The 15,366-nt window shown below is 36.3% G+C and overlaps 1 long non-coding RNA gene across 1 annotated transcript in view; it reads left to right on the forward strand.

Moving 5' to 3' along the window:
- Positions 1 to 15,366, forward strand: part of LOC103598663 — a 98,047-nt gene that overhangs the window by 76,929 nt on the left and 5,752 nt on the right. Inside the window, exon 7 of the long non-coding RNA XR_551216.1 lies at positions 14,466 to 14,567. This is a non-coding gene — a long non-coding RNA (uncharacterized LOC103598663). The remainder of the gene's footprint in view (positions 1 to 14,465; positions 14,568 to 15,366) is intronic.

A 15,366-nucleotide genomic window follows, 5' to 3' on the forward strand; every position in this document is an offset into this window, starting at 1 on the left:
TGCTGACCTGCTTTTTTGTAGGACAGAGCTGTTTCATCACTGTTTTGGTGTGGATTGTTAACAGAGCCTTAAAAACACAACTAAAAAGATCACAAAGAATCCTTACCTTACACTGCATTGTGTCTCCCCAGCACCAGTCAAGCCAAACTTCCTTCACTTTCTGTTGTCATTATGGAAAATGCCCGATTTTCAGATTCCCCCAGTAGAATTTTATAATACTTTTGGAAATTGTTCCATAGAGGGAAAATTTAAGAAGGAAGAATGAAAAGAAAACAGAACACAGATGGGAAAGGAGGGTGAGCTGATAACAGAAAGCTTTAATTTTATTATTCGTGTATGTGTTCAGTGCTTTGGAGAATACGGGGGAAAGTGGACTACATCACACAGTGTGTAGTTGTGGATATGGATTTGTAAAACATTTTCAGTGTGAGGCAGCTTTGACAATAAAGACAGCCACTTATTTTGGTATGAGGGAAGGGGTGGGTAAGATCCAGAGGACGGAGTTTGGGTGGAAGCTGTCATCACAGTACAGGATGCCCATGAGCTCAGTCTTCGTCCCCAAAGGGAAGTCCTGGTTGTCAGTCCCCATTGTTCTGGTTCTGCTGACATGGGTCTGTGACTGAAGAGCTTAAACAAATGGTCACACCGTCCTAAAGGACTGTGCAATGAACTCTTGAGGTGACTATATGATATAACACACACATGGAATTTGTAGCTGGACCAAACCCCAAGACTTCCAAATTGCTAAGTAGAATCTGAGTAACCATATTGGCTGCAAAATAACCTAGGGACCAAGGTTTGGAAAATGTTGGTACCTAGTTCATGGCACGTACCTACTGCCACCTAATGAGCTGTTGTTCCTTTCTGGCCGCTCCTGTTCCCCTCTGCAGGTGCTACGTGATTTACTTGCCCCAGGCAAGCCTGTTTATAATCAGGGAAAAACATACCCAAAATAAACATTATTACATAATTCTTTATAAGCAGTGATTGAACAAGAACATATCCAAAACAGTAAATTCACATTCAATTGCATAAAACAGTCGAAAATCAAATGAATCCATGTTTTCAGAATATTTCAAGAGAGAATCATCCCATCATGGCACACATGCATCTCTAGTACAATAGCAGTTTTAATCGGCCGGTGGTGTGCCGCAGCGGCTCACACAGGCTCCTGAGATCTGATTGTGTGTTTCTCTTCTCAACTAGGCTTCGGGGACTTTACCTTGGTAGCTTGTAGTGGACCCTGGTCTATTTATACCATTGGAAAGTGGCAAATGCTGCCAATCGGGACTTTTATTTTTCTTCTGCAGATAGCCAGTGAGCTAGTTTATCAGCACGCCACTGAGTTACATACATATTTTTGAAGAAAAAAAAGAAAAATATAAATATACATCTCTAATTAGGAATATTGCTTGCTGAGTAAATATTTATAGAAGGCACTGCTTAAGGGAGACAGTATTTTGTTAGACTGCCTAGGCTTAAATCTTTAATTAGCTGTCAATTAACTTCCCTGTGCTTTTGTCTCTTTATCCTTTAAATGAGAACATCATAGCACCTACTTCATAGGATTGTTTTGGTGATTAAATGAGTTAATATATGTGGTGCACTTTAAAAAGTGCCTGGCACAGAGAAGGTGCTCAATAAGTGTATTATATTTTTTTAAAAAATACACTTATTGTATTCTCATCAACAGGAGATGAGACTATATGGTTTTTTACAGTCTTCTAAAAGACTGCTTAATTTCAGTGTTATTTTCCTTGCTGAATTTTATATCTTTTAGAATCTCATACCCAATTTCCACAAGTTTTGTATAGATCTGTTAAATGAAAGCCCATCAAATCACTTTAAATGCATAAAGCACTATGTAAATGAAAGGTGGAATAATTATGTTAAAAGCATAATCTTGAATTTTGTTTATACTGCATCTTTGAAATGAGCATCAGATTTTTCTCTAGGCAGTTACTGCTCCTACAGAAACAAACACAGATGGTGCCCAAACTTCCTACTGAATAGTTTTAGGCAATGGCATTTATCAAAATATACCGCAGGTCACTAACTGTACAAAGACTCAAAACAAACCCCACATCTCAGTGTCAAGCCAGCATGGTAATTTAGTCAAACGAGCCTTTGTTTGATAATTCAAGGATTTTCTGATGTATAAAATGCACTAGCACAACAAACAGAAGATCTTACATGTAGACTAAGTTTTACAAAATAGGATATTAAAGAAAGGAAAAATCAGTTTGTCTTTTCTGATGAGCATTTCTAGCCAAATTAAAACTAATTTTTGGGTTGTGCATGCAGATGTTCCCATTTTCCTCTGACCTTCTGGCCAAGCAAAGCAGAGAAAAGGGAAGATATATCTTAAATATATTTTTCTTAGACTTTCTACGAACCCAGTCTTTGGAATGCATACTTTCTTTTTTTAGCAACATAGTCCTGTGACTTCTCTAACTTAACTCCCTTAACTGGGCTTTGTGCTGTTCCTGGGCCTGTTTGCCCTTGAATCCATTCCTTGCCCTTCCTCTGGCTCAATGACAGGGAAGGAGATCTGACCCCAGGGCCTCCCTTCCCAGAGAGCTGTCTCAGCTGGCTTGCAGCTGGCTTTTGCCAATGGAAGTGTGGGAGTGCGGACACTGGTAGGAGACTGGAGATTGGGAAGGGAGAAGACAGGACATTTCTCCTGACATTCACTTTGCCACTTGTATCTTCTCTAGCAGTAGCTGTGTCTCTTCCCTCCTCCGCTTCTCACCACTCAAGACTGCCATGGTTCCAAAGCCCACCAGGTAGCCCAAGGCGCCATGTAACAGTGGCTTCTCCTCGTCCTGTGTCCCTCCAACCTAGGGTTGGTTATGGCTTGCTCCTGTTGCTAATTTCTAAGATGCCGCACTTTTCTGTTTGGCTTCATCTCTTTCTTCACCTGTTTCCTGCTTTACTCAATTCCCTATATTAAAGTCCTTCATTTAAATACTCTGGTTTTCCTAATTGGATCCTGATTGATCCAAGGTCTGGTACAGGCCACCTGCTCACACTGAATTCTTGGGCAAGTAACATTGTTAGAATTAAAGTTCTATATTCATCATAATGATCTCAGAGGCCTGTCGAGAGCATGAACTCCTGCACTTGCTTTTCCCTTCGTAGCTCTTCTCCTTTAGTGAAATGATGATTCTACCTTAAGCTTGCTCTGTGCCATGTCCCTTAGGTGGAGGCAGAAAGTATTTTTCTTTGTTTCTGCTAACACTAGTGTCACAAGACACTCAACCATTACTCTTGATCATTAACATAGACTGTCCCCTCTTCAGGCCACACTCCTCAAATGCACTGCAGGAAGCTCATTTACAGATGCTTGGTCTCTCAAATGTTAATGCTCTTCCTATAAGTGACAAAGGATGACAGGCTCTCCAGGTCTATTTCCACATATGTGAATGACAGGATTGGAGTATGGAGACATTAGCTGTTACCATTCTAATCCTTCTGCTTTCTTTCCAATGGAGGAAATTTGGGCCACCAAACAATTCCTTATCTTAAAAGTTCAAATTAGATCTATACATATATTCATAATCCAAAAGTGTCAGACTAGGGTTGGGCATCCCGTGCATTTGTTAAACTTATTTTGAATTTTGAACATTAAAACATACATTAATGCTGAGTTTCTAAAAATGATACTTTAGAAAGGTTTTCCACAGTTTTTCATACATGCCGTCCAATAGCTCTGCTCCCTCTTCTGGAAATGATCTTTCTCCTTTTATTTTCTTTTGATATGTTATGAATTCTCAGCCAGATAACTATCCTTCCAGGAGTGTTCCCTGAACTCTCCCACTCATCATCTGGGTGACACTGCCTGTAGCTGCATAGTGCGGCATATGAAATATGTTTACCTTTCTCTCTGTTTTGCGTTAGACTTTAAGGTCCCGTAAGGAAAGGACTGTGATTCATCTTTGCACTCCTAGTGACCAGCAACTTCCTTGGCACTTAGGAATCATTCAAAACATATTTGTTAAACTTTCTGAACCATAATCTGAACAATCCGAGGCCTCTCATGCGGGACAAGATTAATATTAAGATCTTGGAATGGAAGGTTTTTATTTTTAATTTTTTTAAACTGAGGATATTTTACTAACAAACATATAATGGGCAGGTTATTTCACAAACTACCTGGTGTTTGTACCTGCCCATAAAAGTACTTATATCTTTGTTGAACAACATTGCTATATATGAAAAACAGGCACGTAAAAGGAACACAGCACTTTAATAAGTTTAGGACAAAGTTTCTCCAATCTTTATCTTATTTATATTCTTCTTCACTAGAAGTTGCATCCTCTTTCTGTGTTTGTCTTCCTAAAGTTAAGCCCTTATTTTCAGTGTCCATCTAAATATATTCTCACCACTTCCATCATCAATTAAGTAAATGCCATGTCTCTAACTCATTTCCTTTAAAAAGGATGAGCTCAGCCAAGCCCTATTTATTCCATTTATAATGGCTCTATTTGCACATTTTGGTCCATTGCCTCTGGTGTCATTTCTCCTGCATCTGTTTATTCTACCCAATTAGACTCAGAGCTGTGTGATCAGAGGTACTTTTTTTTTTTGTATCTCCTCACAGCATGTTCACAACATAGGATTGTGAACTAAATGTCTTCTAGATTTCACCATTACCTGTCCTGGTATTTTTAGTCCTTTGTCAAAGGAACACGCTGGTGTGCTCACTCTGCTGCTGGATGCCCCAGCATTTGGTTGCCCACACAAGACACAGCTCTCTGGGTGTTTCCTTTATTCCCGGCCAGAGATTCTCTGGCTAAGTCTGGAGGACAGGGGGACTTTCAGAGCCCTTTGCCACTTTTCAAAGCCGGGAGTATCCCTAAATTACCTCTCCCCGGGGACTCACTATTGCCCTCCTAGTAGTTCTCATCAATGATAATTGGTTCTCTGTCACAGAACTTGTTCATTTCCTTCATAGCATGTATGATAATTTGTAATTATATACATATGTAAAGTATAGATAGAATGAACATATAGAATAAATAAGGAAGTTTAAGTTTATATGAATATGTAAAATAGGTAATAGATATAAAATATATACATGTATATGTATAAATAATATATGAGGGTACTTCAAAAAGCTCATGGATTCATTTTTTTTTTTTATGGAATCAGAATAATTAGCATATTCATCATTACAGAACATACACATTCTTTGTATTATCTTTTAATTCTGCTTTTCCACAAACATGTTGAAGTACCCCCATCTACAAAAAAATACCCATCTGTGTGCATGTTCATATGTGTGTGCATGTGTTTTATGTTTTCATTTTCTTTACTTCCACAGATTTTCTTCACCTCAACTTGGTTCACCACTAAACATTTAAGCCTCACACAGGGCCTGTCACATAGTAGGTACTCATAAATATTTGTTGAACAAATAATAGATAAATGAATGAATGCATGAGAGCAAAGAATTCTATCCAATCATTAAATATGTCAGATCTCAAGTTTTATTGAACAATTAAGTATAGAGAGGAGAGATCCAGAAGTACAGGAAAAGAGAGGCAATTTTCTTCTCTTTACTCCAAAATTTCACAGGTTTTAGGAGTATAATCTGTCTCTTCCCAGAACAAGTTTTCCATACTTCTCAGTTTGTTTTTATCTGAAAAGAGAAAAGGAGAAGACAAGAAAATCTCTGCTATCCATATTGGTGCTACCCACTAATAAAAAATACAAATATATTAGTAAAAAAGTTAATGATTTACAAATAGTGGGCCATTCCTACATTTACCCTTACAACCTCCTGTTTCTTCTCCACCAGCACAATCTTGATATCTTTAGAATATACCTATAGCGTATGCACTTCTCCTAAATAAAAAATTCTGATGACTAAACAGAAAAAGTGGGACATAATTGGAGGAGTAAGCAGTAGATTGTGAAGGCTAAGGACAAGCCTGGCGTTAAGTCCTGGCTCCACTATTTTCCAGTTGTGAGATCATAGGCAAGTTATGTAACTTTGCTTTGCTTCTGTTTCCTTATTTGTAAAATACAGAACATAATAGTACCTAACTCATAGGGCTTCTTTTTAAGATTAAGGAAGTTAGGTCATGTAAAGCCCTTAGAACTGGATATGAGAGATGCTTAGGAGGTAGAAACGACAAGATGCCATGATGGATTTGATTGTAAAAGGAGGAACCATGTATGACCTTTAAGTTCCTGCCTCAGGTGTTTGATGATTGTTCCACTTACTGAGAAGGAAAAAATGGGGAAGTACCACGGGTTCTGTCTCGATCAGGTTAATTTCATGATACTTATGTGGCATCCCAAAGGAGATGTTCAATAAGCATTTGATTATACTGATGTGAAACTATTGTATAAATGAGCCAAAGATGGCCTCTGTGTACTGTCCCCTAGGTTGTTTATTTCTTCACCACAGGCTGAGACTCATTAGCTCAAAAGCCCACCAAGGAACAAAATAAAATTTTGACTCATGCATTTATTTTTCACATAAGCTACACAAGCAGATTTTTTAGCCATTTGAAGTCTGCCTGTTTTGTATACCCCGCAAAACCTCACCCCACATCCGCCCTAGGTCAAAAAGACCCAAATCCCAGCTGCCCTTTGGAGCTCTTTGACCCAGACTCCCAACCATGCTCCTGAGCAGCATTGCCTCGACACATAAACCTCCTCCTAGGAGTTGCCCTCCTCCCCTTCTTAGTAGAGACCCTGAACCTTAGCCTCTGGGCAGACTTCTGCTGTGAGAGAGTTTCCCCCCACATAAGAAACTATCAAAACAGCCCCCAATGAAGGGTGTGTGTGCACTGCCACATTGTGGTCATGTCCGTTTCCTTGATCAGCTGCAAAATTCCTCAACCCCCATACAGAAGCTCAAAGATTGGCCCAAAGAGTGTATCTGGAAGCAATTAGCATAGGGATGACATTAAGGCCATGAAAACCAATACTACTTCAGGAGGAGAACTTAGAAATAAGGCAGTAGGGCCCAGGACTAAATCTGAAGAGTAACAAAATTCGAGATCTGGTAAAGAGGAAAAACGTACAAACAAAACCACTTCGAGAATTCCTGCCCATAGTCTGTCGCTCAGGCCACACATTGGCTCCTTTAGGACAAAACCCTCTTTCTTTCTCCCCTACCCAGCCAGGCTATTAGAATGACTGCTTTCTCTCTCTGCTCCTGTGGTTTTTCTATATTATGGTTATACCACATATTATTGAGAGTATCTGGTTATTTGTCTGTCTCCACATGAGGCTGTCCTTGAAGACAGAACATGTGTTCATCTCTAAATTCTAGGGATCTAACAGGGCACATGACATCGAGGGCTGACTAATATTTTCTGAATGACCGAGTGAATAAATGAGTGAATGAATGGGCAATCTGACCATATTAGAATGGGTATAGAAAAGGGCAGTGATGATAATGCAGTGAGAGAGGACTTCAGGCGGCTGGGGAAGGTTAGGACGTCTCTTGTTTTCATGATGATGGTATTACTGTCCATTCCTCCTTCTCAGTCTGAAGTTACTCTTATTCTCAATAAAGTCGTTGGAACATTGGGTTCGCACGTATTGTACAACAGGAACTATGTATAGAGATAATGGAATAACATGAAAATAGCTCAAGCAATGAGCAAGGCAGCTAGTTCTGTAAAAATTCAAGATAGCATAATACTGAGGGCTAGTTTAAAGAATATCTTATGGTATTATTGTATTGATTTGGTTTTACTGTTTTACTTCAGAAGAAATTTAATATAAAGAAAAATGGCATTTTGGATCAAGGTGCATAAGGTCTGAATCTGAGTCACCTATGAGACAATTTTCTGCTCTTAATTAGAACCACTTTTTGTGATTTCAGTGCTGTTATCTTTTGGTTTTCATTTTAAGGAGCAAGGCTGGTTCAAGCATGTTATGTGTTAGATCTTCACTTCTATATATTTGTTACTAAGATACTTATTCATAATTCACAATTTTGCCTTTGAAAACAAAACTAACGAATAGTAGAGAAGTCTGTGACCTCTACACCATGGCATTTAATGACTAAGGTAGAATAAGAGTTCATAAATACTTCATAACAAAAAATAAATAAATGGAATGTGTACAAGATCATGGAGATTAATTGAGTAATATAAACATATCCACAAAAGCTCTCTAGACACATAGAGACACAATATCCCCTACTTCCTTAACTAGGAAAAAAAATTTTAAATATGTAAGACGTTGCATATTTAATGAAAACTTTTCAATATAAAAGATAAATAATCAGAATTGTTTTTTCAATACTGATTATGAGAAGCATCCTGATTTCAAAGTTGAATAAGCGCATCTTAGAATTGATTTTTTGAAATTTTGTGTGTCACAACTAGTAACTGAACAGGATTCCTTTTTGTAACAAGGAGAAATGGTTAACAAATGTTAAGATTCTGTATTTATGTTATATAATTATCTATAATTATAGATAATTATGGATAATTACATATTACATACATAAACATCATGTTTTATTAGCTTATTGATATCTGTTTGTGAAAATACTGAGGTTGGTCCCTCCTTTGAGATATGACAAGTAAAATTATAAACCTAAGCATGAAAATCTTCACACACCAATTTGTTGTTGCTATCAGCAAACATATTTTCATAATTATTTACCACGTATAAATGCTTTCACAGTCATTTCTCAATGATCTTATTGTATCCTTAGAATCATAAGAGTAAAGGTTATAAAAATAATAGAGGTTGCATATGTAAATACATACCATATGTATTCATTTTCTGCCTGTTCTTTCGTGATAAAAAGTTATATACAGAAGAGCCCAAATACCTAATAAACTTTCCTCGTTGCATAGGTGCCAAGTTACAATGGCCATATTCTTCAGAACTTTTTAAGTTCAAGAAACAAGACTAATCATTTTCTTAATAATGGACAAATCAGTAAGATGTAATGAGGGATCTCTCCCTAACTACTGAACAGTATTCTCTTTGCATACCCAGAACAATGCCCATATAATTTTTTTGTTTACTTATATAATAAATGATCATCTAGAAGTGAAAAGGAATTCACGTATTTTTTTTTTAATTCACAGAAAGCAACATAGAAGAAAAAAGTAGTTGTCCTTTGAGGGGCAGACACATACTATGCAATATGGCCCTGATGGCATCTTCCTACTCCTTTGGATCTGGGAGCCCAGGGCTCTGGACACTGGCTATTTTAAGTCACTTGTTGCTCTGGGAGCTTATTTAGTGTTCACAGTAGAAAAAAATACCTCTGTTTACAGCATTGTGTTTTCATTTACATAATATTCCCGTAACTGGAAACTACAAAAGTAAAGAATGCCACTGTGTGCAAACACTAATGTTTTCTAGCAGAGCTACAGGAATTGTCCAAGATCACACCATAGAGTGACTAAGCATAGTACTAAGTATTTTGCAGAGATTGGCTCATTTAATTCTTTAAACAATCTTGTGAATAGGTATTAGGTTATCCCCATTTTACAAATAAAAAGACTGAGGTTCAGAGAGATTAAATACTTGCCAAATTTTTACAACTTGTAAATGATAAACTGAATGAAAGCACAGGAAACTGTTCAAGGCACAAAAATGTATGTTTATTGGAAGGAATATGGGGATGCTACCATACCACCATCCATACCACCATCCCAATCATCAGCCAAAATATCATAGTTCTACTTAGACTGAATATTCTAGGTGAAATTAAAGATTATGTAAAGAAAACAAATGTGAACTCTTATCAAATGTGTTGGAAACATAAAGTTAAACATATACTTTCTTGACAAATGTCTTGAGCCTTTAATGTGCTATTATGCTCCATAAGTCTCCAAGACATGTTTTATCAACACATTTAATTACCAATCCCCTCTCCACCCCCTTCTGAACACAGTAGCATCTTTTAGGGATAGCATTCCAGGAAAGCCTGGGAAATATTAACCTGAATTGTCTTTGGTTATCAATCTGCCTATGCTAAAACTCCATGGACTACTCTAATAGCATATTTCCTTCATAAAAATGTTCCTGTATTTGTCATTCCCAGAAGAAATTTATCTATTTAAATTTTTTGAAAGTTCTGATATGCAGCAGTTACTTGATAATTATGATGTAAGCTATAAATAGGAAAATAGGAATATACATACATCAGAATATATACACATGTATGTGTATGTGTATACATATCAGAAAAATATATACATATTTTTGCACACACACATATCAGAATTTACACATTCAAATGAGCTCTCCCTTAAGTGGCCACCTTGGGGAGCCATGCAACTCCCAAATAATTTTTAAATTTAGTTTTGCAATTGGCTTCAAAGAACTGTGTGTTAAGTATCCTTACAATTGTCTCATACTTTTAGGGTGGAAAGTTTCTGGACAGAACCAAAACTATTTGGGGAAAGTTGGATTTAAAACTATCCAGTAATAAAATTGATTTTCTTGTGAGACATAGAAATTGGTTCTGAGGACAATTACAAAGGTGGATTAGAACATGTGTTAGAACAGGATGGCATTGTTTAAATAGGCACATAGGCTTATGAGATGACTACTTTCAGGGAGTAAATGCAACTTGTAATTATTATGTGGAACTTATTCTTGGTACATTAAGTGAAAGGTTACATATTTCATTTGCATTTAAGCAAATAATTTAAATATGTGAAATCTTTGGGTATAAACAGTAGGTACTAAAATAAATAATGGCAAATAAGAAAGTGAATTCCCTACCTTTCAGGAATTAGAGATAAAAATTTTTAAAATTCCAGTGCATTTAAAAAAAAAGAGAAGCTTCTGTTATTGAAGTAGGAAACAGGGAAGGGGAATATCGTCTGTTTTAGTTCTTTTTTTCTTTTTAATCTCCTGAGCTTTCCCTAGAGGTGGTCCTCAAAACCCTAGGCCTTCCCAGACACATTAAATAATAAAAAAAAAAAAGTGGGAAAGTTTAACTTCAGTCAGATGCAGATTTGAATCTCAGCTAGACCATGTACAGACAAGTTACCTAATCGCTCCAAGTCTCAATGTCTTCATCTATACAGTTATAGAATTTAGAGGATTAAATTTGATAATACAAAGAATGTATCTAGCTCAATGTCTGGCATAGCCCCAAGCAAATGGTAATAATTTATTTCATGACTACAATTTAAACATCGTAATATTTTTAATTTGTGAAAGCACTGCTTTGCCACAAAATCTAACTGCCTTTGCATAGAACTTTTAATATTCCTTCTATCAGCCCTTTCACCAATATTTACTAAACATATTCTAAGCACAGACCATTATGCCAGAAACTAGGGATACAAAGATGCAACAGGTAAGTAGTGTCCTCAAAGAGCTTAGGGGTGATTGGAGAAATGAAGCTCATACCATGTTATTCTAACAATTAGAAAAATATCCAAGAAAGATACACTTGAGGAACTGTAGAACCTTACAGAGAAAAAAGCTAATTCTGACAAGGACCAGGAAAAGCTTCATGCTAAGGGATGATGAAAGAATAGGAGAGCGTCACAAGCAGAAATGTTTAGAAAGAGATGCTTTAAACAATACGAACAATATCAGCCAAAAAATGGAGACCCAAAAGTATAGCGTATTTTCAGGGATGTACATTTGGTTCAGTTGGTTTACAGTTTCAAGTGCTTAAAGGAAGTCACAATTAGAATGTCGACTCTGGACGGATTTGTGAAGTCTGAAATATTGAGTGAATAAGAACGGCCTTTGATAGGCAATGGTGAGCCAGAGAAAGCTTTTGAATATGAGAGTGGCATCGTAAGTGCTATATTTTATGATGCCTAATCTGGAAGCACCCCATAGTGTGTACTGGAAAGAGAAAAGATTGAAAGCAAAAAGACCAATAGTGATGTTATTGATGTAATCCACAAGGAAATGGAGGTGCGCTTCAGACCACGGAAGGAAAGGCACAGTGGTGGCTGAAGGCTGACAGAGTAGAGGACTTCTTTGGAAATTGTGCTTCCATACCAAGCACAAAAAATAACTTAGATTTTATGCTTTTGTGGGATGATCTTAAGCATGCTAATGGAGATAACTAAGGTTAGTCTTTGGATCAACTGAAGGAGTCCTAAAGAGGAAATGCCTAGGAAAGTGGCCACAGAAATGGAAAGATGGGGATGACTGTGAGAGAAAGACTTGGCAATAAATAATTCAAGGTTCAAATCACCAATTGATCTATTTCTGTCTTTGAATGACATTTTTCTTTAATGTTTGCTACTTGGTCATGTCCACAATTTTTATCTCAACTTACCTGGTCCTTGGTATGTCTATTAAAGGAAGGCTGTCCTTACATCATTTCTCTTCCTTGACATTGATCCAGTACAGCTAATGCAGAAAAAAAAATTCTTTGCTTTTTACAGAGCTGTTGATCATTCTCAGAATAAGAGAGTAAGTCATTTTGAGTCAGCAACTACCTATTGTGTTGACTCTAACTTCCTTCAAACCAGAAAGTTATAAATAATAATGACGGGGTCCTTAGAGAAGATAAGAAGCCAGACGCACTAGTCTTCTGTGACATACAAGGGAGTAGAACTTTATGCAACAACAGAATGTTTTCACATGTTGTATTGGCTCTTGGTGTTGGGTTACGCACTGTAAAAGGAAAATTTATTCAAGTCACTAGAGTCTCTTATACTTAATATTTTAAATAACTAGATGATTACTCTCCTACTGTAATAATGACTGAAATATTGCTCCCTGATAGCACTTGTCTTTATATATATTTAAACTTTCTATGGAAATATTTAGTCCTACACTAAGGCAGAGCAGTAGAGTATAATGAACGCCACATACCGTTCACTCTGCTTCATTCATTATTAATATTTTGTCAAATGTTGCCAACGTTTTTATTATCCCTCATACATTTTACTGAAATATTTTAAAGCAAATGTCAAACACATTATTTGAAAATAATTCAGTATGCATCTCTAACTGGTAAGAACTATTCTTATTCTTGACATAATGAGCATATCCTTTTCATACCATAGATCCTTAATATCACCTATCGCACATGTCATATACACATTTCTCCAATTATGTCAAAGATGTCCCTTTAGAGTTAGTTAGAATCAGGAGCAGAACAAGGTCCACACATCATTTTTGGTTACTATGTCTGTCACATATTATGATTTGATTATTTGATTATTATGTCTACAACAGTCCTCCCTCATTTTTTCTTGACATTTATTTATTGGAAAAACAAATTTCATTTCATGTTTTATAATCAGGTTGTAACACTATTTTCTACTTCTAAAGCAAAACAATAACTCATCCAACATTTATTCAACTATTGTATAATGAACAATTACCATGAATAGGACAGTACACTAGGTGCTGAGTGGAACTCACAGATGTCTGTAAATCATGGTCCTTACCTCCAAGACTTTACAATCTGGAGGAGAAGGAAAAATAAAAATACAAAAATATAATGACAACAACATAGCAATAGAAGTTAATTAAGTGGCATAGATACTATAGTTTCAAATTGTAGTTACTATGGTTTGGAAGATGAGGAAAATCTTTTTGGAAAAGTTAGCATGGTAAATGGATGGGTTAGAGTGACCAGTAATTCAAGAGGAAGTTAGGTTGGCAGAGAGATAAAAAGAGAAAAGTTTGTTCTGTGATTGAAAAACTCGGGAAGGAAAAAAAAAAAACACATAAATCTTAGAGGTGGGAAAAGTGAGAGATATATTCAAGGGATTATAACTAAAATCATTCAGCAGGAACAAAACATTTATAAAAGGGATATGCCTAAAAGATAAGTAGGGGGCAGGTTTGGGAGGATATTGAGCACATAAATCTTAGAGGTGGGAAAAGTGAGAGATATATTCAAGGGATTATAACTAAAATCATTCAGCAGGAACAGAACATTTATAAAAGGGATATGCCTAAAAGATAAGTAGGGGGCAGGTTTGGGAGGATATTGAGCAGCAGGCTACATAACTTGAACACCGTCCTCTAGAACAGGGAGTCACTAGCTCCATTCATTTCTCCATATACGGGAGACTTTTGGACATTATGTAAACATAGATGTTTCATTAGTAAGCAAAATGCATGAGCTCATTTCATAAGGGAATTTAAAAAACTGTTTATGCATTCTAATTTCAATCGTTTTCAAATATTTATAGAAAATTGGCAAGTAATTTAATATTTTATTTTGCCCAACAGCTAGATGCTCCACTTAGAGGAAGGCAAATAAATTGGAGCTGACTTAACCAACATCCACTACACAGCAGCTGAGAGAACTTCATAAAGCAAGGGTTAATTGTAGCGCAGTATAAAACAACTCAACAAATTAACGTGGGAAAGATAGAAAATGACTCTACTACAGATAGACACACTAGCTCTGCAAACCTCAAACTAAACGTTGCATCTATTATAAAAATACAGTGGTTTATAATACATCTGTTTTTCTGTTTATCAATTATAAATATATATTGACCCATAAATTCTCTCTTTACCAGAATAATGCTAATTGATTTTCATTATTAAAAGATCTTCAAATGACACCTGAATTATCAAAATCATCAAAGAAAGTATACATTGAACTTAATGTAGCTTTATTGGTAAGTATTCTTGCATGTTTATTCTTTAATAAAATTGTGATCCATGTATTCTATATCATGTAGACTTTTAAATATTTTTGAGGGCCCACATACGTCGGACTTTGTGCCAGGCTTTTCAAGGAATAAAATTTTGAGGCAATAAGATGTGGTCCTGGTATTCCAGAGGCTTGTATTCTAGTACATATGATTAAATACAAACATATAGAAGTAAAACTATGGTCAGGGTTGAAATAGAGGTGTCGGATTGGATTAGGTTAAGGTTTCTCAACAGCACCACAATGGAAATTTTGGTTCAGATACATCTTAGTGGTGGAGAGCCATCCTATATATTGTGGGATATTTAACAGCATCCCTGATCTCTATGTAGTAAATACCAGTAGTAACTCCTCTGTCGTGTCAACCAGAAATGTCTCTAGATATTGCCAATGTTTCCTGGGGACTGAATGCAAAATCACCTGCAGTTTTGAACCACTGGACTGAAGGGAAAGTTCTATATACATTTTGCAAATGAAGACAACTTCCAGTTGAGGAAATTAAGGAAAGTTCATGGAGGTGTGGGAGCTGATATAAATAGGTTAAAGCAAGTGGATGAATATAAATTATGTTCAGGGGCCATATAGCAATCAGTGTTTGGGAGGTGGTTAGTAAAAAAAAAAAAGAACTTGATAGAGAAAAAAGTAATCAAATTATGAAAGTCCTCGAATATAAAGTAAAGAGAATGTTTTTCATTTTGTAGAGATGTCTTTTGGATATGTAAGTGAAATGAATAAAGCACCATTTTGGAAATGTTAATATGGTA

This window comes from Galeopterus variegatus, unplaced genomic scaffold (assembly GCF_000696425.1).
Source record: "Galeopterus variegatus unplaced genomic scaffold, G_variegatus-3.0.2 Scaffold2705, whole genome shotgun sequence".
In the NCBI taxonomy this organism is placed as follows: domain Eukaryota; kingdom Metazoa; phylum Chordata; class Mammalia; order Dermoptera; family Cynocephalidae; genus Galeopterus; species Galeopterus variegatus.